General features: G+C 46.9%; 1 protein-coding gene and 1 long non-coding RNA gene across 4 annotated transcripts in view; one reads left to right on the plus strand and one right to left on the minus strand.

The window, feature by feature from the left end:
* The window catches only part of ADAM12 (ADAM metallopeptidase domain 12), a 350,864-nt gene that overhangs the window by 181,177 nt on the left and 144,044 nt on the right, over positions 1–25,643 (minus strand). The gene's annotated exons all lie outside the window — the stretch shown is intronic.
* On the plus strand, positions 1,207–24,078 carry LOC122493375. Its single transcript, XR_006299875.1, has 2 exons — positions 1,207–17,794; positions 18,091–24,078. It is a non-coding gene; the product is annotated as an uncharacterized LOC122493375 (long non-coding RNA).

Raw genomic sequence — 25,643 nt, forward strand, 5'->3', positions numbered from 1 at the left:
GAGCACCTGGCATCCGTCCTCACAAAGCAAATGAACAACCCATTAGAAACAAACTCGTTTTCTGTCTCAAGGTACGTCTGGGCTTCAACCTGACAATATGCTCTTTCAATTCTATTTTTCTTTAAACCCCACCAAAATTCATGTGTGTTTGTGAATATACTGTGACTGCCAAATTCCTGGCGATTTATTCACATTCAAGACTCCCAGCTGTGGCGAGAAAAGAGGAGCACGTTTTTCAAGAGGGGGAGAAATGACTTTTCCCAGTGTATCAAAAATATGTCCCACTTTATTGCCTGAGATCTGATATCAAAGAGCAAAGGAGGCAGGGTGGAGGAGACGGTCTGCAGGTTCCGGAGTTTTCCTTCAGGGGAGCCTGCCCCTTTGCACAGTGAGCTTTTGTCCTTTCCTGCCCGAAGAAGAAGTCCGGTCCTGTCTCACCTACAAAACTACCTCCTTGCGGGGCGGAGGACCCCAACATGCTCAGATGGAGTGCAGGAAGGCTTGGTTTGGGGTGGTTAATCTGGACGATTCGATCCAATGTATGAAAATGTGACTTCAAGGACCCGGATGATGTCAGTAAAGTGAGGCAGTCCCATGACACTGGCAAAGCATCCCACTCACCACTGCCGTGTGGACAAGCAGAGAAAACTCTGCAGGTGGAAATGAGCCACGTCAGGGTGACGCCAACCAGCTGGTCTGCTCTCGCGGGAGTCGTTTTAGGTGTGAGGGCAGCTGGCCAATCTCTTTAATGACTACAGGTGACTTAACGTACTGTCCGGTTCACAGCCTGTTCTGGCTTCCACTGGACACGTTGGCACACCACTGGATGCGGGGGAGGTGCATTTAAATCCTGCCTGCGCCTACCCACCCCCCTTGCCCGCCATAGGGGCCCTTCCCTTCACCACAGGAAACCTCTGGCCCACAGGCTGTTAGCAGCGACACGCGTCTCAGGTATCATAAGACCCTCTGTCCATGGGAAGGTACCAGCACTTCATATAGTCCCAGCACACGGTACGTTGCATGTGTGTCCGGTAAATCTAAACCGACTCATTTCATTTTTGCACTTCGATGAGTTATTTTTCATTAAATCAGAGAAAACCCAGTATCTTAAATTATAAATGAAATACAAAAAAATTAACATGACGTGTCTCTCTACCTGCCACTAATATTTCCTGGTAACAAAATGATGGGGATGCATTCTTTTTTTTTTTTTAAGTTTATATTTATTTTAAAGAGAGACAGCACAAGCAGGTTGGGGGCAGAGAGAGTGAGAGGGGGAGAGAGAGAATCCCAAGCAGGCTCCGCACTGTCAGCGCAGACCCGATGCGCGGCTCGAACTCACAAACCGCGAGATGGTGACCTGAGCCGAAACCAAGAGTTGGACACGTAACCGACTGAAGCCACCCGGGCACCCCAGGAATGCATTCTTTCAAAATAAAGTGTACTCCCCTTCTTCTAGCGAATGGAGATTGTACATGATATGGAAACAAGAATTAAGGCTTGTTCTGTCAACGAACATAGGCAGTGACCATCTAGGAATACTTTGTGGTCAAACAACTGACTAATAAAACAGAAGTTCCGCTAACCCTATCCTAGCACTAAATGCAGGCACTTGACGGGGCCACATAGGATATATGGCTCAGGTCTTCACGCACATCACGATCCACACCATCCGCCAACAGCAGGACTTGTAATTGGAACACTGTTGCCTATGAGACACTCCTTAATATTCATTCTTCTATTAATTAAGATATTCTGCTAATTGGCACTTCCACGAGGGGGTCTAAGCTGAGTCACAGTGAGACAGGACAGGTGCAAGGTGTTGGCTGAAAGGAAGGCCAGCTCGCAGGGACTGGATGGGCTGGAGGGGCCGGGAGAGCCCGGACCTCCTGGGTCTTCAGTTAACCCAAAGCTTGTGTCTTTTGAAAAGTCCGAGCAACCTACTAAGAACCATCATGTTGATCCTCAAATAAGATCGGATCCCTTGTGAATCACCAAAGACTTCTGGTGCAGTATCACCACTAGAGAGCTCATGCTCTAATTACAGAAATTAAACCCAGCACATGGGAAGGTCACTGGCACCGGTGGGAGCCGGTGTGAAGGTCAAGAGTGAGGCTTTGGAGTCAGAAAAATTTGGTGGGCCTCCTGGCTCCACCTCTCACGAGTCTGTACGATCTTGGGCAACGTGTTCACCTCTCTAAGCTGCACTGTCTTAATCCACAATGTGGGGACATACGCGTACTTTGTGGAACTGTTGCAGGACTCACATGAGATAAAGTGTGCAAAGTGCTTGGTCCATGCCGAGTGAGGTCTCCAAGAACATTGGCTATTTACAGTAAGAGCAACACCAGCATCAATGAAGCACTAAGTGAGAAGCTCTAAATGGTTCAGAAAATTCAGAGAGAAGGATCTCCCAGTGCGTGGCAGTCCTCAAGACCCCAGAGAAAGAGACCCCAGGGTGTGGCTTTGAGACAGACCTTGGAGAGCAGCTGGGACTTAGATGTGGCGGGATGGGGGAGGGGAGTGTTGGAGGTAGTTAATTCAAGGCAGCAGGGAAGGATGCTGTGAGCAAAGACACAGATACTACAAATGCATGTGCAATGCTCTGGAGACAATCAATAGATCAGTCTGGGCAGGGCATAGGGCTCTCCAATGGGGATGATGGGAAGGAAGACTGGAAAAGTGGGCTTGGCGAGGTTGGGGAAGAGTATGATCACCCAGCTTAAGTAGTCAGAATTTCTCCCATAGGCAAGAAGGTTCTGAACAACAGAGTGATAGGAAGAGGGGCATTTGAGAGAGGACAACATGGTAGATGCTGTGGGTTCGGTTGTGTCCCCTGAAAAAGGTAGGTTGAAGCCCTAAACCCCAGTATTCGTGATTGTGATCTTATCTGAAAACAGGGTCTCTGTGGATGGGCTCGAGCGAAGATGAGGTCAGGTTGGAGTAGGGTGGGCCCTAAGCCAGTGACTGGTGTCCTTCTAAGGAGACAGAGGCAAGCGAAGATGCTTCCCTAGAGCCTTCAGAGGGAGCGAGGCCCTACCGGAAATCAAAAGCCCTTGATTTTAGAGTTCTGGCCTCCAGAGCGATGAGAATAAATTTCTGTTATTTTAAGGAAAGTACCAATTTGTGGTACATTCTCACGCCATCCCTGGGGGATGAATAACCGTAGGGCTGTGCATGTTAGGGCAGACTGAGAGCCTGAGCATAATAACCAGGTACGATGGCAGCAGTAACAATGGACAAGAATGATGGCAAATCAGCAAGACGTCAACACTTCACAGCCCCGTGCAGAAAAGGACAGGGAAACAGTAAAGATCCAGAGGGCCAAGGGGACACCATTGATGGGAAGACCAGGAGTGAGGGCACTGCTTCTGTGAGCTGGACCAGCCTTGGACCAGGGCCTTGGGTCCAGCCTTGCCAGGTGGGTGGTGTTACACTGGTTTAGCAACTACATAATTAACCTAAAGGACATCTGGGAGAAGGGGTGGGGGGATGGTCCTCTGGATCTGTAAGGACAGAACTCATCCAGTCCAGTGGAAAAGCAAACAATCCGTCTGCTGTCTAAGCATCTCCTGGCCTCCCACATATGTCCCCTCTTGGAATGCGACATGGTAAATCACAACCTCCAAACTTCTTGGTTGAGCTCTTGTTTTGCGGTGGCTAGAGATCTACCCCATGTGGAGAAATCCAACTCTAAAATGCACTCACGTGGGTTTCCAGTTATTAGTACCTGTGGAGAATTTTGCTTTATTTCAAGAGTTTTAGAAAAATAAACAAGGCCTACCATAATTGTTGGTTAATTTGTTTTCAGTTAATTGATTCCAGATTTGGGGCTTTCTGACTATTGGCACTTTTACCCCTTTTGGCCCACCCTTAAGTTCACTGAACTGTAATTTTGTGTAAATTTAATGACTATCAAATGACATTACGAAGTCTGCAAATCTTCCTTTTGCATTTTGAGGTGTCCCACCCTGTAATCCAAGGGCTTGAAAAAAACCCCAAGTGCTCTATTTCTTCTTCTCTCTTTCTCTTTTTTAACCAGGAGAAATAAAGGTCATTCCCCAGTCCGAATAATTACTAGTATGGAGAGAAGATATTTTTAAAAACTTTCTCTCAAAATTACAGATTTAAGACGACAAGGAGAGTGAAATTGCAGCTGAACTCCAAAGCAAAAGCTTCAACTAAAAACACAAGCCACTCACAACGGTGCAATTTGGCTGGGGCCAACAGGCAAGAAGTACTTTGCTTCCACAGAATTCTCATCATCTTGGAGTGTCTGCAGAATTCAAGTGACTTCAAGTTGTATAAGGTCCCCAAATGACTGGGGGTTCGCATACCTAGGTGTCTCTGAAATGTCGTTCTAACGTTTTCCCGAAGGTCAAATTGACAATCTTCAAACCACCCTAAAGAAAAACATGTCTCTGCGCAAGACACTTTCATTCCACGCGCTGCAGATGGCAGAATGCAAGGGAATTATGGGTAAACTTTTGTCTTGGTTCCTTTTAAAGGTGCCATGGTAAATGGCAACTTGAAAACCTCTCAGCCGAACGGTTCTTGCCCTGTGACATCTTTCTTTAAAATTTTGTTCACGTTTATTCCTTTTTGTAAGACAGAGACAGAGCACGAGCAGGGGAGGGGCGGAGAGAGAGGGAGACACAGAATCCAAAGCAGGCTCCAGGCTCTGAGCTGTCAGCACAGAGCTCGACACCGGGCTCGAACTCACAGACCGTGAGATCATGACCTGAGCCGAAGTCAGATGCTCAACCGACTGAGCCACCCAGGTGCCCCAAGCCCTGTGACATCTTTAACTAGACATCTTTTGTGTTAACCGGTACCCAGTGATAATCAGGTAAGGGGTGAGCGAAGAGAATGGGTATATGGAGATAGAGACAGGCGTGCCATTAATGTAGCAAAGAAACCACGCGGAACATTCATTTCTAAGTGTAAAGTTCCTTACCTTAATACCTAACAGGAAAACGAATCTTATTTAATCTGTAGGAATCATAACAGTGGTTTCCTATAAGGAACAGGAAAGCATTCTTTGTTTGATACGTATATTAACGTTAGGTGTAATCCTCCAACATGTACTCAAAAGAATTACAGTTTGAGGGAGGAAAAATACCTCGGTTCAATTGTAACTAAAATCACATTTAAGGTAAATACTGCAACAGACGTTTTAACTTTACTTTATAAAAAGCAAGTATAGTAGAATTCCTGCGTGGAATGTAGACGCTCCGGCCAAGAAAAATTATGTTTTACAGATTTCAGACGTTCTTTTTTGAACAAATATAGAAACATAAACATGCGGAAACGCAGAAGTCAGTGAGAAAAAATGATTTAGGCATAAACTCTATCGAAGCATCAAATACCATTTTACTGAAGAGCCATTCCATTTTTCGATAAGAAATCATTTTTCACAAACATACCCTGAATATCCTTTACTTATCTGACAGGATCTGACCAAATATCTTTCCAGGTATAATTTTCCTTCCCACTCCCACAAATTCCTCAGAAACTATTCAGAAGCACTTACAAAAGTTGCATAATTTGGGCGGCGAGAGGCTCTGCCCCACTGTGCTATGCCCGGCCCCTCTCTTGGGAGCCTGGCCGATCCTGATGGGCCTTCCTGTCTGTGGTAGATGTGTTTCCAGAAAAACTGAGTAAATCAGATTATTTTTTTTTCCTTTGGTGACCCAAGTCATCTTCTCAATGCCCGTCGAGTTTGCTCAGGGACTGAAGGAATTCCAGGTCTTTGCAACAGAAGCAGCGACTACACCTCGGCCTGTGATGGACGCCGGGCCGGGCTGTCAAGCTTCCAGCTGCTAGTGTCGGCCTGCCTTCCTCATGGTGGAGCTTCCTCCTGCTCTTGAGGCTGGAGATGGTGGTCTCCCCACCCCTCTGATCTAACCCTGGTCAGCGTTATGCTGTGAGGGGCTCCGGAAAGGCTTTCTCTCCCAATGGAAAGGGCAATGCAAGGGAGGAAACATGGCTTCCTTTTCTTCTCTAACCGTGAGACGCCGCTGGGTGAAGGTGTGATGCTTAGAGCAACAGCATCACCTGTAACTACGAGAAAAATCTCAAGAGAATCACCGAGTGGCCACCCCGGGTGGTCCTGGTGTTCAGTGATTACAAGTGCCCTGTCCGCCCGTTTACATGAGAAAATAAACTCCTCACCGATGGAGCCACTTTGGCTTGGGCCCTCTAGTACACTGGAAGGGACATCCCCACTTTGTGCTCTGTCTTCATGGACGAGGGCTCCCAGAAATCCCTCTCATCCCTCAGGGCTCAGCCAAGGATCCAGTCGAGGGAGCCTCGTCTGACCCTCTGAGGCCGGGCTACTCACTCCTTCCCTGGAAACCTGTGCACACACGTGGCTTCGGCTCACGGTGCTGAGATGACATTTTGCTTCCCAGCAGGACTAGCTAGGAACTTGTGTTCTCAGCGCGAAGGGAAACGTGGTGCCCCTGGTTGACAACTTCGTAAGAATTTCAAGACAAGAACAGCAGAACATTAAACCGGGGTGCGGCCCTGGGGGACTGACTACTCGGTTTGCACACCCATGAACTTGGCATTGCTTCTGAGAAATTTTTTTTTTCTCTCTCTCTAAACGTCCAGGCAATAGGTATTTCAGGCTTTGCAGGCCACGCGGTCTTGTCACAACTGCCCAAGTCGGCCCGGGGAAGTGTCAAAGCAGCCACAGGTAATACACAAGCGAAGGGGCAGGGCTGTGTTCCAATAAAACTTTATTGAAAGTTGGCCCAGGGGTCCTTGCTGGCTAACCACCGTTCTAGACCAGAGCCTCCTAAACTTTGATGTGCTCCTGAAGACCACCTAATGTGTCACCTGAGGATCTTGTGAAGACAGATTCAGCAGTACAGAAGGGTTACTGTAGCCTGATTTGCCTTCACAAGCTCCCAGGCGGGGACGATGCTGTAGGCCCTGGCGCCACACCCTGGGATGCACATCAGTGTGTGAGAAACACTGGCTTAGCCCGGAGGGTGGGACCATGCGATTCTCTCTGTGATCAGTGCCCTTCACGGAACGCCCGCCCCGGTCTCAGCGTGGAGCCCAAGTTCCGTGACGGCAGGGACCGGACCTGTTTTGTTCATCACCGCCATGTAAGCAGCACCCAGAACAGCACCCGGCATGGTTAAATATATGTTCGGAAATGCAAATGAACTACAGGAGATCCATAAACATTTGCTGCGTAGATTTACTAGGATGCGAGTTCTCAAGGGGCAGGAATGATTTCTTATATTTCTAGTATCTTCTAGACTTCTATCTTCCTAGGAAAGAGCCTCCTGCATTTCAGATTTTAAATAAATGTTGAATATCTTCTAGCTGTATTTTATCCAGATTCCTTATTTATTTAAACATTTTTAAAATGTTTATTTTTGAGAGACAGAGAGAGAGGGAGAGGGAGAGGGAGAGGGAGAGGGAGAGGGAAAGAGAGAGAGGGAGAGGGGCGGGGCAGAGAGAGAGGGAGAGGGGCGGGGCAGAGAGAGAGGGAGACACAGAATCCGAAGCAGGCTCCAGGCTATGAGCTGCCCGCACAGAGCCCAACGCGGACCTCAAACTTGCAAACTGTGAGATCATGGCCTGAGCCGAAGTCGGACGCTTAACCAACTGAGCCACCCAGGTGCCCCTATCCTATCCAGATTCTATGTCTGCATTGCCACCACTGCTGTTCCTGTCATCCTTTCCCACATCCCCCACCCATCAATTCCTCCCCCTTTGGCTGGCACCATAACCCCCACTCCTGTGGATACTCTATGCTAAGTGGATTAGGTAGGACGCCACCCACAGTCACAGACATGGGCATGAAAACCGAGTTCCCACAGAAACCCCCATTTTGAAGCCGCAGTGATTGCTCAGGGGACACGCACATGATGAAAACCAAGCCAAGTGGACACCACCTCAAGATTTTGCCACAGGTTCTTGAGAGCTAGTTTCATTTGCCTGCAGTTCCAAAGCTAAAAGTGTAGGAGTCTGGGGATCCTGGTGGCCTTCTGGACTGTCATAGCAAGAGAGCCTGACCAAGAGACAGTCGCAGAGACACAGCCCTCACGACATTCTGAGCCCTTGGCTCCGGCCATGCCCGAAGCAAGTTGTAGCTTGCTTTCCAGTTGTGCGCTGCAAAAGCTTCTTTACATTTTCAGTAAGCAAACTGACCGGTGTTCTGTCACTTAGAAGCAGAAGAATCCCAAGTATATAGGAAGAAACTCCCTCTGTACTTTGGACCAACTCCATTGCTCTTACGTGAGATTAGTTTAATCACAAGAACCCACTTTACACAGGGTAAAGATTCGATTCAATGTTAGTAATCACTAGACAACTAGAAATAAATGGGACCGCCCACATCCACTGACTTGTTACCGTTTCCCGAAACCCGACTCAATCCATACCGGTTCAGGATCAGTCTACTTGTTAAACATGATCTGGCCTTCATATAGAAAGTCCTTCTGAAAGAGACAGGCTTTCACGGGTCAGGTGGACACTGGCGTCTGATGGGTGAGAAGCACACTCACGCTGTACTTTCCAGAAGGGAAGACAAAGCCCGGGCTAAGACATCTTGTCTCAGACTTTGCAAACTCCTTGAATCTCTGCCCTCCTATCACTGTTGACTATGCATAAATGTTACTGCTTGGGAAATGGCTGTTCAGTATGTTGTGGTTTATTTTTATTGTCGATATTTAAAAAAAATCTGAAATATTCTGGTCACTAGATGATCAGGTTTATGAGTAAAAACATCACTGGTGTCTGGATAAATTCTGACAACACACATCAATACGTACACTCATCTACATTTAAAAAAACCCAGTGCATCATAGTCTAAAAATGCTGGTGGGATGGCTCTAATCTAGACTTCCCAGCAAGATTTCATGTGTCCAGAGAAATGCCCATTTTTTTTCCCCCAGCAGCACCTAAACAAATGACCTTGAGTTCAGCCAAACAGGATCTAACTTGAACTCAAGTAACTGAACGCCAGACATCTCCGCCTCTGTGTTGTTGTTAAATTTTCTTTAATGGGGGGAAATAGAAGGCAAAACCAAGGTCATTCTGCAACTTAAGACCACTAGTCTGTAGAACAAGTACATGGACCTTGAATTTCTTTCTCGCCCTTTTGAAAAGTACTTGCCATACATCCTAGCAATGCTGACCTCAAGAGACATCAAGGCCCCAAATCCCAAAACAGCTACGTGCCATTAAATTACACTCAGCGGAGACACTCTCCTACTGGTCTGGGGAGGCAGGCTCATCCATTTTTAACAGTTTCAAATGCAAGCATTAAAGTAGAAGGGTTGACTCGTTAACACGCTGCCAGGGAATTAAGTTAATCGTAACATCTCGTGAACAAAGAGAAACACGGTCTCCTGCCTTCCAGAATGTGAGTATTCCTATCTAACGTTGGCAAACACACCAATTTGTCTGTTGTCCAAAAAAAAAGGTATCTTTTCCTATTACAGGATGTTTGTCTGTATATGCTAAGACGGAATACCGGATAGTTATGAGGTTATCTGGCTAACGCCAACGTTTAAAGAAAGAAACAGCAAGAATCATGTTCTAACTGTGTCCAGTATGTGGGTTTCCTTTCTCCTGAAGGGTTTGCAATTCTCGCCCGACACAGAGGAAGGAAAACGGGGATGAAGAATACAAACCAAAAGTCATTGCAGATGGACATTTTGTGATCTTGGCTCAGAAAGCCTGGGGAGGAGGAGGAACGGGGAGAAAGCACCCAGAAAAGGGAGAGGGTTTCTGATGCCTCTTTGTCCGCAGAAAGCTGTCGTGTGGTGCCACAGATCTGAGCGGAGTTGACAGACTTTTGGTTTCATAAGAAATAATGACGCATTAGGGTCTTTCCTTACAGTCTATGCTGTGTTACAGCAGATTACGTGAATTACCGTAGCGCGGTTTGAGGTTAGATATTGAACATGAAACTACATGGAAATGATAATTTAAGAAATGGCTCTCGAAGAAGAGGTCAACGTGCGTCTGTGTACCTCAAGTACCGTTTTAGCAGGTTAGAAATGCCGTCGGCATTTTAAAAAATCTTTAAATCGGTGGTTCTCAGTTGGGGCGATTTTGCCCCGCAGAGGACATTGATAATATGCGGAGACACGTTTGGTGGTCACCATTTAGGGGACAGATTTTGTCTAGGCTCTTGTCTACCAATAACAAACCCAGTATAAACCACGGTTGCTTCCACGCTAATTATACTGGCTCACGTGGCAGCTGGTTACTAAAACATAATTTCTTCTGTGGTTCTCTCATATTTTTGTAAACCTCTCCAAGTTTACACTGCTCTAGATTATTTACTGATACTAAGAGGATGAGAGTTGTGGTTACTGAAATGGTTTCTCAGATACTGATATTCTTGTTCCACTCATCTTTTTATCACCATCCCTCAAAATTTAGAGATTAAATTCCAGAATATGTTGCGAGATAAGATTACAAAAATATACAAGACCCTTACATAGTTTGCCATGAATAACAGTAAAAGGAAAAACAGTGGACGCTGAGACTTCCATGTGAGTGACAGATTTCAATGACCTCTGTGAGCTTTTTTTTCCCTGGTAATGTATGTTTGATATAAAGACAGGCGCAGATTTGCTTCTTATGTGTGGGATTACGTGGACCTGCACGCTCTGTGTTTCTTGATGAGAAACACAGAGAAATACCTTCTAGCTGTGGACTGAGACCAGGGAAGAAAACCCATGGAGGATTTGAAGACGCTGCCTTTAAATCCCTTATTTTACATCATCAGTTCTTGGGGCGCCAGTCGGTTGAGCGTCCGACTTCGGCTCAGGTCATGATCTCGCAGCTCGTGGGTTTGAGCTCCGCCTCGGGCTCTGTGCTGACAGATCAGAGCCTGGAGCCTGCTTCAGAATCCGTGCCTCCCTCTCTCTCTGCCCCTCCCCTGCTCACACTCTGTCTCCCCCTGCCCCACCCCCCCAAATAAACATTAAAATAATTGTTTTTAAAAATATTTAAATCGGTGGTTCTCAGTTGGGGTGATTTTGCCCTGCAGAGGACATTGATAATATGTGGAGACACGTTTGGTTGTCATAATTTAGGGGGCAGATTGTGGGCAGAGACCAGGGATGCTGTTAAACATCCTACAATGCACAGGACAGCCTCCCTCAACAAAGAGTTACCCCCCTCCTCTGCAAAAGTCATCAGTGCTGAGGTCCAGAAACCTGTCCTTGCATCATCAGGCTCTAGTCCTTGGTTCTCAGAGCTTTCGAAGATTCATATGTGGGGGCACCTGGGTGGCTCAGTCAGTTAAGCACCCGACTTCCACTCAGGTCATGATCTTGAGTTTCTTCAGTTCGAGCCCCATATCAGGCTCTGTGCTGACAGCTCAGAGCCTGGAGTCTGCTTGGGATTCTGTGTCCCTGTCTCTCTCTCTCTGCCCCTCCCTACCTCGCATTCTGTCTCTTTCTCTCTCAAAAATAAACAAACATTAAAAAAAATCAAAAGTGTCTGGTAACAACACACAAGATTAAGGTAACAGGAGAAAATCAAGAAGTAGAAACTGAGATCAAAAACTTGTACCTGGGGCACCTGGGTGGCTCAGTCGGTTAAGCATCCGACTTTGGCTCATGCCATGATCTCGTGGTTCGTAGGTTCGAGCCCTGCATCGGGCTCTGTGCTGACAGCTTGGAACCTGGAGCCTGCTTCAGATTCTGTGTCTCCCTCTCTGCCCCTCCCCTGCTCATACTCGCTCTCTGTCTCTCAAAAGTAAATAAATGTTAAAAAACAATTTAAAAGTGTTCCTTTGTTGCAAGAAAAGTCTACGAGGCCCAGTGGGATGGGTCAACTTCTCTGAATCTCATCCATCTATTAAGCTACACTGCAGCTTAGAAAGAGAAAAGGGAAGAGGTTCTTTTTTCCCTCTGCTCCCTCCCACAACTTTCTCGGCGATCACGTCTGCTAGCCCATACAAATAGAGCTTTTCCTCAATTACGAGCCAACTTTTTGTCATAAGACTATTCTCTGAGAAATGTCCAACGACAGGACGTTTCTTTTCAAGAATTAATGAAACTTTTCTATTACTCATTATGCTGCTGTCAAAAGTGAGAGCAGGGAGAGAGCAATGAAAGCTGGAATTCTGAAGGCAAGAACACTGTCAATCCGCACTCGGGAATTCTGGCACAGAACCCAACTGCTGTCAACAGAGGAGGCGCATTTTTCATTCTTTAATTGCCTCTCATGGCTACTTCCAGAAAATGTAGACTGTTCTCACCTTGATGAAGAGAGTGAAAAACGAAGGCAGCTTCTGAAATCTTTATTACGGTAGCAACCCTGGGTGTAAATTTCTTTAGACACCTCTATAAAATTCTGCTGGACGTGTGAGAATCGTTCCAAACGGATAGAAGTGAATAGAAATTACCTGATTGACGGTGCTGTTCCTTCCTGGTCTTGGCATAAAAGACAAAACTGTCTTAAGCTGTGACTATTCTTTAGAATACATAAGGACAACTGATGGTGATAAATACTGGGGTGTCCCATTTTCACCTAGAATTTATGAGGACTTGACGTCATGATATGATGATTTGTCACACCTTTGACTGTGACCAATGAAGCAGTCAGAATTTTACAGCTGTAGAGTTTCAGATAGTGGTCATATTATTATCAAAATCATCCAGATAGTTCAACTGTATTCTGTCACAAGCTATTCGAGAAGTTTTCGGGAAGAGGATGACGATACAAGGACGGTCTTGTCACACTGGGTGCAGGCTTTCAGCCAGAGAGGATCCAAAGCACAGATTTGATAAAACAAGAAGCTCTTTCCACTTGCCTTTACGATGGCTTCCAGGCTTCCAGTCCAGTTAGCATGGAGGTCGATAGCAGAACACACGCAATTCAATACATTTTGGGGGCTGGATCCATGACAGTTCAGAGTACAGTTAGTTAGCTATCCTACTGAGCACCCGATGTCACTGGTGGATATTCTAAAATAATGCACGTGTAACTTATTCCTTAATGCTTGTATTAATGCGTAACTACATCTTGGGATTCTCCGGACCCCGACATCATTCAGAGGCTCGATGCTCAGTCTTCCCTGGCTACGATAGAAACGCTTTGTCTTCTCCACACCTGCCAGGGCTATCCATGCCTGCTGGCCTCCTCCCGGGCTGACCTGCTGTGGGGAAGGTCTTTCCCTTCATCTGTGCCTGGTGAACTCCATTTCATCCTTCCAGAAACAGCACATGACAGAGCTGACATGACAGCAGCTGATGCTGACTGACGCTTTCCTCAGAATCAGGGCTGTGCTGGTGCTCTACAAACAATCTTGCCTTTTATCCTCCAGTCCTCGCCCAAGAAAGGGAGCCCGTTCCTTCCTCCCGCTCCTGGGTGCCAGCCCCACTGAGTCACCTCGCACCTGCCCCTGGCAGGTCCCTGTCTAATATTAAGGCAATGACCACACGGCATGCCACATGCTAGACGAGAAAGAGCGAAGTGTGACGGGGGAGGGAGGGGCATGAGGGAGAACATCCTGGAAGGTGTTCTGGTGACAGGATGTATAGGGTGGCTCTCTCTTAAAGGCTGAATAAATGAGTCCGGCGAAGAGGATGATGGAGGAGGTGCATATTAAAAATGACTGGTGTGGGAAACGATGGCTAGGACATGAAGGACACCAGGGACGACATGTGGACATTGGCACGAGGAAGAGAGATTTCTCTCCATTAGTTAACTCTGCGCTTTGGGAGGCGGGGTCGATCCAGAACTAGAGCTTTTCTGAACATCAGGGGTAGGTTGACAGGGGGGGAGGAAAGCCACGAGAGGTCAGACAGCCTGGGGGCTCACGGGAAGGTTACAGCGGGCGTTTGTGGATGACTTCCAGGCACAAGGTACTCTGGCCCCTGTTTTCCGCCAGTGGGTCACTACCGTTTTCCCACTCTCAGTCAGTATGGTTTTGTGGAATCCACTCCACCAACAGTGGATCTTGAGGCACTTTCTCCCCCTGTTGGGGGGCTGTGGTATCACAATGGGAGACATGAAACTGAGGCCGCCATTTGCAACCACATGGGGCTGCCCAAGGAGACGTTTGGACAGAATGGGGGTGGAGCGGATTCCCCAGAAGGCACCCTGGCCAGAGGGAGAGAGTCTACCCCCGTGACATCAGGTCACTGCATCCAAACCTTCAGGAAGTACGTTTCCTCCCAAGCTCCCTTCACAGATGAGGGGGAGGGGGACTCTCGCTGTGGTCTTACTTCCTCTCCACCCCTCTTCGCAGGGTGAGACGAATGGTTAGCTTATCTTCTACGCAAGGGTTGAGGGACCATATAGGGGTACATGCACACCTAACCCAGGGAAAGTTCCCCAGGCTAGACGTGCAGAACACCCCACTGTCCTGGGCTCAGTGAGGGGTCCTCAAGGGGCGGGTTCTCCACCGATTGTCACAGAAACTGTGAAAGAGAGCTGACATTCTCAAAGGAGAAGGGATCTGAGACCACATGACCCCGGACCTGCCAGCAGCCTTCCGTGCTTTCTGTGGCCAGGTGCACGCTCATGATGAAGCTCCCAGAGAGGGAGGTACGGAGCCAGGGAGGCCATGTGAGCTGAGGAACACGCTTTGCACACAAGCTATTTTGAGTCAGGTTTTCTGTTATTTGAAACAAACTAACCCAAATAACACTCTCGGGCTGGAGCAGTTGTGAAGTCCAATGTGCAATGCAGAATTCAGGAGACAGAAAAGGAACAGGAGTTATCTGGGGCTTTGCCTGTGTCCCTAGGAGATGGACGTTGGCTCCCATGTGCTCCCAACCCCACCCTGACGCAGCTCAAGAGCCTGGCTACGTATCACGATGGCCGGCACCAGGCTGTTGATGAGGATTCAGGCTCGGATTCTTACCTTCCAAACGAGGATTCTCTCCTCCACAGACTTGAATTGTTTTTTTTTCACACACAGCTGTGAAAATTCAGTCTGAGAATATGGTGTCAGTATCAACATAACACAGCTTTGGGCTCGTTAATTAGAATTTTGAAAAAGCGATTCCTTCTAATAATGGTCAGGATGCTGCATTTTCCGGGTGACTAAATTCTACCAGCCTCACCTTGAACTGAGGAATAAGAGGCGTGTTCTGGATGCACGTGTGCAAAATTAAGGTATACTTGTCTTGATCAAGCATTAGTTTATCTTTCGGTAACAATCCCCAAAAGAAAATAAAATTAATGATGGGAAGTTATGTGGCAGCTCTTCTCACTCTCTCTTTTTTGGGAGGCGGGGTTCGTTTGCTGTTTGGGCCAATATATTCACTTCCCCTATATATGAAAAAACCTGGGTTTCCTTGGTGTCTTGCTCGGTCCCAGGCTAGTTTTGCTGATCTAACTGTATCCACCTCAGGGACTGATATACCGATCTCCAAAACAAGCATTGGGGGCCTTCTGAACTGAACTGTGGTCTTGATTACGGAGAGATTGATTCTTTTCAATTTTATTGCAATATTAGGCAACAGGCTTTTTTTCTTCGGTCATGACCAAATACTTACAAATGTATTTGGGTCTCTGAGGTCAGTCCTACCATCTGCTTCCTGTGTATTTTCCCTTAAGAACCCAGAGGGATTTTTTTTTAAATAACAGCATTATTAAAATATAAACTCACACACCATAAAATCCACCTCTTTACAGTACACAGGTGAGTGGTATTTTAGTACAGGGAAGGATATTTTTTTTTTTTTTTTACAACCCATGCCAACTCTCATCCCCAAACTCAGAGCCCCTCAAAGCTCTACAAGATTTCAGGTCTTACCTTTTCCCCCCTGCAATTGTCTAGCACATTGGCAGATAATAGGTGCTCAATAAATACTTGTGGAAGGCATATATCCATTATTTTAGAGGCAGGCTAAGCTCAAAGATATACTACAAACAGAAACTCTTGTGTTCTGGTAATGGTATTATAAGTCAGAATTTTGTAAACAGTAAAATGCCATGGGTTATTCTTTGCCATTTGACAGTATCTTAGATTGGATATGATGTGATGTATACGTGCTTTGTCCTTGAAAAAGAACACACTCCTTTATCCAATTTCAGACTAGGGAATTTCAGAGATGATGCCCGGATGAGGTAGCCAGGGGGAATTAGTTGAATATCACAGATTCTTTTTTTTTTTTAAGTTTTATAATGTTTGTTTTTTTATTTTGAGAGACAGAGAGACAGAGCGCGAGTGGAGGAAGAGCAGAGAGAGAGGGAGAGACAGAATCCGAAGCCGGTTCCAGGCTCTGAGCTGTCAGCACAGAGTCCTACATGGGGCCTGAACTCACAAATCCTAAGACCATGACCTGAGCTGAAGTTGGACGCTTAACCGGCTGAGCCACCCAGGTGCCCCAAACATCACAGATTCTTAAGTGAGTGTTTCAGGCACACGGACAGGAAAACAAAACAAAGCAAAACAACAGCCAATAATTGATGAAACATTTGCTTCAACAGGACTTTGTGGAATAATATGCTGCATGTTGCCAAATAAATAAATAAACTGCCTACTGATTACACTCAAACATTTTTCTCTGAGGGTTGAAAAATAATTGCTAAGTATAAAAATATGCATGGGCTAAATTACCCACCAACACAAAACTGAATATTTGTTCTTAATATTAAATCTCCATGTGACGAAAACTAATTATGGTTATGATTGGTAATCCATATTTTGAAAAGCTCCCAGGACACCAAAAGCACTCAGATGGAGGCAGAGCCCCACGAGGGCGTCTCGACAATGTTCTTAAAAGTTTCCCTGCCAAAACACCAGCAGGAACTCTTGCTGGCTTACCGCTCAAAGGAGAGACCATCTGTTGCCTCTACTTTCCGTGGATATAGTAAAAGCAATTTAGAGCAGGTTCCTTCTTCCAAAAACCAGCTTTCTGCACTGAGGTGACTGTTCGGTTCAGTGGTAAGCAGCTTAACAAACATCTCGTTACGACGCTTAAGAAAATAACGCAGCGACTACAAAAGTCCAAATTTATGACTTGACCCAATGAATCACTGCGAAAATATGATGAAATCAGAAGACTGGAAACAACCTACATGCCCATCAATAATAAAAGGAAGCTGGCTGGGGGAATTTGAGTTCATCCAGCCCGTGGCGTGCCACACAGCACTAAAAACACAAGCACAATCGCGTGGCTGATCACAGGGTGACCGCCAGCAGGTAAGTGCAGGGGGCCAGATGCCAAGGGACCAGCAGTGGGCAGTCCCTTCTCTGCTCTGCCCTCCAGCAGCTGCGCGACTCAGGGAAGTCACTCCCTCCTCCGTTTCCCCATGTGTAAAAAGGGGGCACAGTAACAGTTCCTCTCTTAGGGTTGCTAAGAGCTGTTTCGAGAAGACGTTTGCAAAGCACTTAGAATGCCTCTGCCTGACGTAAACAACGCAAGTATTTCAAGCTCTTCTCGTCCCCACACACAGACGTGTTAACAGACGCACGGAGTCTCTCTGGAAATGTTTACGAAGGGCTGCAAACAGGGGTTGCCTCTGAGAGAAGGTTCTGGAGGGTCTGGGAGGAGGTGGTCAGAAGAAGATACAGTTATTTCCAGCACCCTTTTTGGAACGAGTTTCTTTTTACTGTGGGCATTTGTGACTTAAATGAAAAGCCTTATGTTTTTAAAAAAGGAAGCAACAGGGCCCGTGACAGGAGCAAATATTTTTGAGATGAGTATCTGACGTTCACAACGATTCAACTTGGACTCCTACTTGAATGCAGGTGGCCATGCAGAGGCCCCTGGATCAGCCAACTCCCAGGACTGGTGCCCTCAGTCCCACCACGGGCTGTGAGCCACTTTCTGTGGCCACCGCATGGGTGAGGCCATCGCTCTTCAGCCAGCCCGCACTTTCCTACCCCATCCCCTCATCCTGCCAACTCCTGTCTGCCTGAGCGACTTCTCCTGAAACCCTCTACTGGGCCATTTTCCTGCTCAAAACCCTTGTCTCTATCTCCTGTCCCATGGTACCAGGTCCAAACTCCTGAATCCACCTGTGGAGGTCCCCTGGCTTGTCTGACTCCTCTCCATCTGTCTAGCCAGACATGCCTTGACCTTCTGAACAGGCCAGTGCAGGCCAGCCTCACGCGTCTCCTGACCTTACCTTTCCCACCAGCGCCTTCTGTGAGGGACCACGTGGCTCCCAGCTCGGGCACAGGCCACCTGCATCTGAACATCGCCTGGCTGCCGGCAGATGTGGCTGTCCGACCTGGGTAAGTGCCTTCCCCTTTCTGGGCCTCCACCTCCCCAGAGGGACACAGGGATGCCACCAGCCATGGGCCCCACTGGCTGGAGGGTGAAGGGCGCTTTTGAATCTCTGGCTCGGGGACAGTCCCGCAGTGTTCCTCTGGCTCCCTCCCTGGCTCTGATCGCCCCTCCTCTTCTCCTGTTGACTCTGGGTTTCAATCTATGCTACACACGTGGGGGAGATCTCAGGACAGGGTCTCCCCCTTGAGGGGTGTGCGGTTCAGTTCAGGTTTAGTGAAGTGATTGACTGAGGGGGCTTAGGTTTTGGGACTGCATGGCAATCACCAGGGAGAGAGGAGGACGAAGGCCCCGGGGTTGGGGAAGGACCGGCTCGCTGCCCACAGCAGCAGGTCGAGCAGGACGGAGCCAGCGGAAGGTCCCCCATCGGCAGGCACCGTGCCGTGCTGTCCCTGGCGGGGTTGGGACTCAATGGGCCAAAGAGAGGACTCAGCTCAGGCATGGAACTCAAGCGCATGACAAAGGTCCAAAGTGCTTGTGTAAACAGTACAGGTTGGGTGTGTCACCCAAGGGCCACGGCCTCCACGAACACACACATCTTCTGACCAGTGAGGGCTCACGAGCTGCCCTGCTTTTCTGCCTAACGCCCTCCCTCTACTGGTCGTCAGAACACCAGTTCTGGGCAGCCTTGCCCAGAAGGGACCCCACCTGCAGGCGGCAGCAATGACCACATCTCCCAGGTCATTCTATTTCAGCCTTTTGTTGTCCCCTTCCCATGCTTGCTCTGCTGTTTGGTGCTAAAAATATTTGCTCACAGCCTGTTCTTTAAACAGTTTGGATGATTATAAGGGCTTCTGGGTGGCCCAGTCAGTTAAGTGTCTGACTTTGGCCCAGGTCATGATCACACGGTCCATGAGTTCGAACCCTGTGTCGGGCTCTGTGCTGATGCCTCAGAGCCTGGAGCCTGCTTCAAATTCTGTGTCTCCCTCTCTCTCTGCCCCTCTTCTGCTCACGCTCTGCCTCTCTCTCTTTCACAAATATATTTTTTTAAAAATTTAAATAGTTTGGATGATTAGAGAGAACAGAGCGGCACCCCACCCCCAATCACACACTGATGACTCCTGGGCAGACATGTCTTCATCCGTCCCGCAGAAAATTCCAGTCCTCACTCCACCCCCCACGCCCCACCCCCACCAGTGTTCCAGCACCGATTCCGTGTGAAACATCGGGCAGGGCTGGGGAGCCGAGGCTTGTCTCCTCCCAACAAGGACAAGGCGGCCTTTCCTGAAGTGGCAAATCCCACTCAGAAGTTACAAGGATTCCCACGAAGATGAAAACGCAAACTCTACGCAAGCACAAGTCAGCTTGATGAGGCTGAACCACGGTGTCCCAGCTCTTACACAGCCTCGCCTCTGACAAGATGCGTTCCGTCAGCGCTGGCTGCATAAATCACAGCTCGTGGTGGGCCTTTTGCTTCAGCCTCAAGAGCCCGTTAGGCGTGAGCGGCTCCAGGAAAAGGGCTCATCCGCCAGGATTAGAAATCTCCTGATTGTGAAATCTCCTAATGTGAAAGGTATCGCACCACTGCAACTGTTACCTTCGGGCCTGTCCTTTGTTAACCAGGCCTTTCGTTTCGACCATTCAGAATGCTGAACGTGTAGCAAAAAACCAGAGGGCTCCGTGCATTGGGGAGGCAGCCTCCCTCCCTTCCTGGAAGCCAGCCGGGCCGCCGGGACGACCCTGGCAGGAGGCCAGAGGGCACTGCCTTGGGCCAGAGAGAGAATTCCAGATTTTGAAAGATGAACCTCGAGATGCCCCCAGAGGAGTTCTGGGTCTCATCCCCATCCACACCCTGCAGATTCGAGCCTGCCTTCTCCCTGTGAGTTCCCATGCACTGTGTTGGCACCTGAAATGCAGTGTAACATGAGGGAGAAGATTTGTGTTTCTCCTGTTCTCCTGGGGCTCTCTTTTCAGACTCTGAGCTCAAGAATCAGAGATGCTGGCAAACAAATCTTTGTACCTGAGGGGAGCTTAATTAATAAAATAATGACAGTTAAGTAACAGTATCTTTTACAACAGAGAAGAATGAAGAAGATTGCAGATTTCTGATAACGGCTATCAAAGGCTACATGTTACGTACCTAATCAATGTCCTAAATACATGGGATCTTTCTGGGTGGCTTTAGTAGGTTAAGTGTCCAACTCTTGATTTCAGCTCAGGTCACGATCCCAGGGTCCCACAACAGGCTCTGTGCTGAGTGTGGAGCCTGCTTAGGATTCTCTCTCTCTCTCTCTCTCTCTCTCTCTCTCTCTCTTTCTCTCTCTCTCTCCCCCCCCCACCCCTCTGGCCCTCTCCCCTGCTCATGTGTGCATGCACGCACTCTCTCTCTCTAAAATAAATAAAAATCTAAAAATTAAATGCATGTGATCTTTGAAAAGACAGACTAAATTTTACCCAGAAGACTGCATAGCTTCCTAAGAAAAAATAATTAGTCCCATTGCTTTCTACAGGAAGAAAACCCAATGCCCCCAATCTACAAAGCTATCCTAGGAAAATAGCAAAAGCTTACGTCTTTGACACATTTTTTGATCCACGCAAATCACCATATTTTCTAATAAGAAAAATTAGAAGCTTTTCATTGCATGGAAGCATAATACAAAAGGACCTTTTTGGGTTTAGCAACATTATTATGATCATAATCATCAGTCATTGCCAATAACCAAAGCAGAATCAATTGTTGGGGTATCCGTATAGTTAGGGTAACCGCCATCCAATTTGAGACACCCACAAGAGCGCAAAGGACTATCATTAGGAAACATGACCTGACTATATGCATAAACCGGACCGTCGCAGGCAAACCTGGACACGTAGTCCCCCTGACTGTGTGATCCTCTGACACACTATGTGCATCTTGGTGCTTTGTTCTGCCAAGGCAGAGAACATGAGAAAACTCTCAGGCTTCATGAAAGGGTCCAGGAACAGGGGTGATGGGCAGGGGGCACAAAGGCCACTGGGCAAATGGGGTGCCTTGCTGTAGACATCATTCATTCACCCCATAGCCCTGGGTCTGGATCTGCTTGTTTGCCCTCTGTTTCAACAATACCCTTATCCGACGTTTGACTGGACATAAATCCAACCCCGGATATAAATCCTCTAAAGGGAGCATGTCCTGTTCTATCCTATTTCCCAGGTGTCACTAGGATGATGGCATCCGCCGAATGAGGATCAGCAGAGATGTGGGGGGTGATGAAGAAAAGCAAGTAATCGAGATATTCGCCGTAAATATTGCTATCAACACCTTCCATCAATTACATGCCTGCTCCAGGCCTGGCCTTGAGCCTCACGCTTTATAGACATCATATTCAACCCCCTCAATCGTGCATGGAAATGTTATCACAAATTTACAGGTGAGGAAAGTGACATGTAGACGTCACAGGGCTAGGATGTGGTAGCGAGGTCTGGAAAATTCTAGAACCCGTGCACTTTCCTCCACAATTGTACCACCCAAAGGGCTCGGCCTGTTTGGGGTTGTCCCTGAATGAGAAAGAAAACGACGAAAAGCAAACCCATTGCCGCAAGCCTCCAAAAGATTTATCAGTCCAGATGTGATGGCCGGGATGACATTGTCCACGTTTTATAGAGAAAAGGAGTGTCCATAAATCCAATTGTAAGTGGTACTATGGTATTATATTTTAACAACTCAGACGAGTCTGGTGAAAAATCCTTACAGCCTTGGTCAAATACAAGAGCTTATGATAGAAACAGACACTTGAGATTTTCAGAGTCATCCTTTCTCACGCAGCTCTGGGTTCCAGGAGATAATCAGCAAATATCAGTTAAACCATCAATGTAACAGGCTCGATGTGTCAATTAACCCCACCTATTAACAAAACGTTTTTCGGTAGACTCTCCTTCCTGTCGCTATTAGCAGACAGCTCTGGGTAACTGGAGCGTTCTTGTCAGTTTATAGGCAAATCAGAAATAGGGGTTTTGCGCTGACTTGGTTAATCGATGGGAACGGACCTGGATCATATCTGTCAGAACTGGGCCATGGGGAATTGGAGATAAGGCGAACAAATGGAGCGACAGGAGCTTGATAATTCTGGAATTTGCCATGGTAATAAACCATATCGAGCAGGAGGTCTGCAAGCCATGGTGGAGACCAAGCCGAAGACTAAAAGATAGGACGACGCAACACATTTCTATAGAAGCTCTGAAAGGGGCAGATAAAATAACATTATGCTTAGGTTCTTGGCTCATGGGCGATTTTAACATGCGCCCGTTTCCACTCTTTTTATAACGTTACCACATGTGGACAAGGTTAAAATACCTGAAATAAACTCTCGCCATCTGTCTTTTCTCTCTCACTGGCGGAAAAGGAATTTGGCTACGAGTGGCTGCTCATTGTTCATATCCAATGCGAGCAGAGAGACAGGTGCCAAAATCCATCGTAGGGGGCGGGGAAGGGGGGGCAGATCTGAGATTCGAAGACCTGGAACCTTGCCCTTTGCCAGGGAGATCCCACCAAGCACGTGGGCTGAGCCAGGTGCTACGAAACCCTACCAGGTTAAAGAGGTACCCGATCACCGACACCGTCGCCAAGCAAATGTGAGAATTGGTGGCATCTTTACTCTCCCCCACATCAGTGTTTATTTCTGAATTACCGAACACACAGAGATCCTCAGAGCCAGAAAGCCAGACCAGGTCTCAAGAGGTCATCTTGTCCTGGGTGACCCAGTGGACACCCCACCGTCCAGGAGATGTCCCCTCCTCTAAGAGAGGGCTCTCTCTCAAGATCCTTAGCAGCCGCGTTCAGCCTCTTTTGAGCTGGGATGCTGGCTAACCCAGCACCTGCACACAGCCACATCACGCGGAGTTGTGGGCAGCGCTATTCTTTCAACTAAGTTGGGGGGGGGGCACTCAGTTACAGGGATGGCTCACAGGCTCCTAGCCCCCAGGATTACAGATTGTATATTCTGGGTTTCTGCACAAAGCTTTAGTTTGTAGAGAGGATGCCAGGTTTGGAAATCTCTGTAGCGCAGCAGTCTCCCTCTTAAAAAACAAACAAACAAAAAAAACAACACAACAAAACAAAACAAAAAACACTGCATTCAGGATAATTTGCCAGCCAAGTCTTATAAGAAATTGAATTGGCTGGTTCATAAGGAGGGGCCCCAGGCCTGTGTGTCCTTGTGCAAATCCCATAAGCCTCTGTGAGTCTGTGTCCTCATCTGAAAATGCGGACAAGGCTAGCGTTTGTCCCACTGTGTTTTTAGGGGGAGAGCTGAGGACAGCCCCATTCACAGCAAATGCTCAGCACACAGGCTTATGAAGTCTCTTCCAGGCAAAGTGCCATTCCCAGGGTCCCGGCCACAGAATGGGCTGGTGTCCTACAGGCTACAGCCCTGCGGTGGGTCTGTCCCATGTGCTGACCTCGACACTCCCCTGAAGCTTCCATTTGGGAGCTCTCGGCTCGCACTTTTGGGTTGTTTTCTAACCATAAAGAAGACAGGCGTCATGGTAGCGACTTCAAGTTTCAGGAACAGTCATTGAAGGCAGAGGCTGTTGAGAAACTACAATTTCACACCTACAGTGTCGGAGGCAGAACACTAGCCAGCCTAGTCTTCCCGTCTTCCCGCGTTCACCCTCACAAGGATTTCTGACTCTCCTGAGAGACCTCAGCCTTTATTCCATGCATACTCCAATTCCTTGGGAAATTAGACTGGGAATGGGAAATTTTCCATCATTTCACACAGGGACAAGGGAGAAAATCCCTTGTCAGCCGATTCATCATGCTTGCTACTTGTCCCTCTGCTTCCTAGGGATTCAGAAACAAACGCTACCAAATCGACCACAAATGCTTTACTCAAATAAAAAACAGCTTTCGTGTTGCCTGTCATTTCTTTACCAATTCACAGTTTATACATTTTCACGAGCCCGTTTATCTATCTCATTTTTTTTGAGGGGTCATTGGCATTAGTTTCAGGCATACAACATAATGATTTCATATTTGCATGCATTGTGAAATGATCACCGCTAAGTCTCCAGAGTTCATATTATTGATTATATTCCCCATTCTGTACATTCTGCCTCCATGACTTATTTATTTTATAACTGGACGCCTGTATTTCTTGATCCCCTTCATTCACTTTGCGCCCTCCCCCAAACCCCATTTCTCCTCTGGCAACCACCAATCTGTTCTCTGTGTCTATGAGTCTGGGCTTTGTTTTGTTTTTTTAGATTCCTCATACAAGGGAAAGCATGCATTATTTGTCTTTCTCTGGGTGATTTATTTCACTTAACTCAAGGCCTGTCCATGCTGTCACAAAATGGCAAGATTTTCATTTATTTTTTTTTATAGATGAATAATATTCCATTGAATATGTATGCCACATCTTCTTTATCCATTCATCTGTTGATGGGCACTTAGGTTGTTTCCATATCGTGGCCATTGTAAATAATGCTGCAATGAACGTAAGGCTGAGTATTTCTTTTCACATTAATGTACCCGTGTTCTTCAGGTAGATACCCAGTAGTGGAATTACTGGATCGTATGATAATTCTATTTTTAATTTTTTGAGGAATTCATATGGTTTTCCACAGTGACTGAACCAATATCCATTCCCACCATCAGTGCACAAGGGTTCTCTTTTTTTCCACATCCTTGCCAACACTAATTATTTCTTGTCTTTTTGATAATAGTCACTGACTTGATCATATGATTTTTATCATTCATTTTGTTTATGTGGCATATCCCACTGATTGATTTGTAGCTGTTGAGCCATCCTTGCATCCCTGGGACAAATCCCTCTTGGTTATGATGTACCGTCCTTTTAATGCATTATTGAATTTGGTTTGATGATATTTTATTGAGTACTTTTGTATCTATGTTCATCCGGTGTACTGGCCTATAATTTTTTTTTTTTTTTTTTTTTTTTTTTTTTTGATGGTGGTGTCCTCAGGTTTTGGTTTCAGGGTAATGCTGGGCTCATACGGTGAGTTTGGGAGCATTGCCTCCTCTTTGATTGGAAAAGTTTGAGAAGGATAGGTATTAAATCTTTAAAGGTTTCATAAAATTCACCCACTGAAGCCATCTGGTCCTGGACTTTAGTTTGTTGGGAGATTTTTGATTACTGATTCAATCTCCTTACTAGTAATTGGTCTACTCGTATTTTCTATTTCTTCATGATTCAGTCTTGGAAGATTATTTAAGTTTATAGGAATCTATCCATTTCTTCTAGGTTGTTCAGTGTTGGCATATAATTATAGAATGGTCTCTTTTGATCCTTTGTGTTTCTGTGGTATCGGCTGTAACTTTTCTCTTTCATTTCTGATTTTATTTATTTGAGCCCTGTCTCTTTGTTCTTGGTGAGTCCAGCTAACGATTTGTCCATTTTCTTAATCTTTCCAAAGAACCAGGTCTAGTTGCATTGATCTTTCTGATTGTCTTTTAGTTTTTTCATT

The sequence above is a fragment of the Prionailurus bengalensis genome, chromosome D2 (assembly GCF_016509475.1).
Source record: "Prionailurus bengalensis isolate Pbe53 chromosome D2, Fcat_Pben_1.1_paternal_pri, whole genome shotgun sequence".
Taxonomy (NCBI): domain Eukaryota; kingdom Metazoa; phylum Chordata; class Mammalia; order Carnivora; family Felidae; genus Prionailurus; species Prionailurus bengalensis.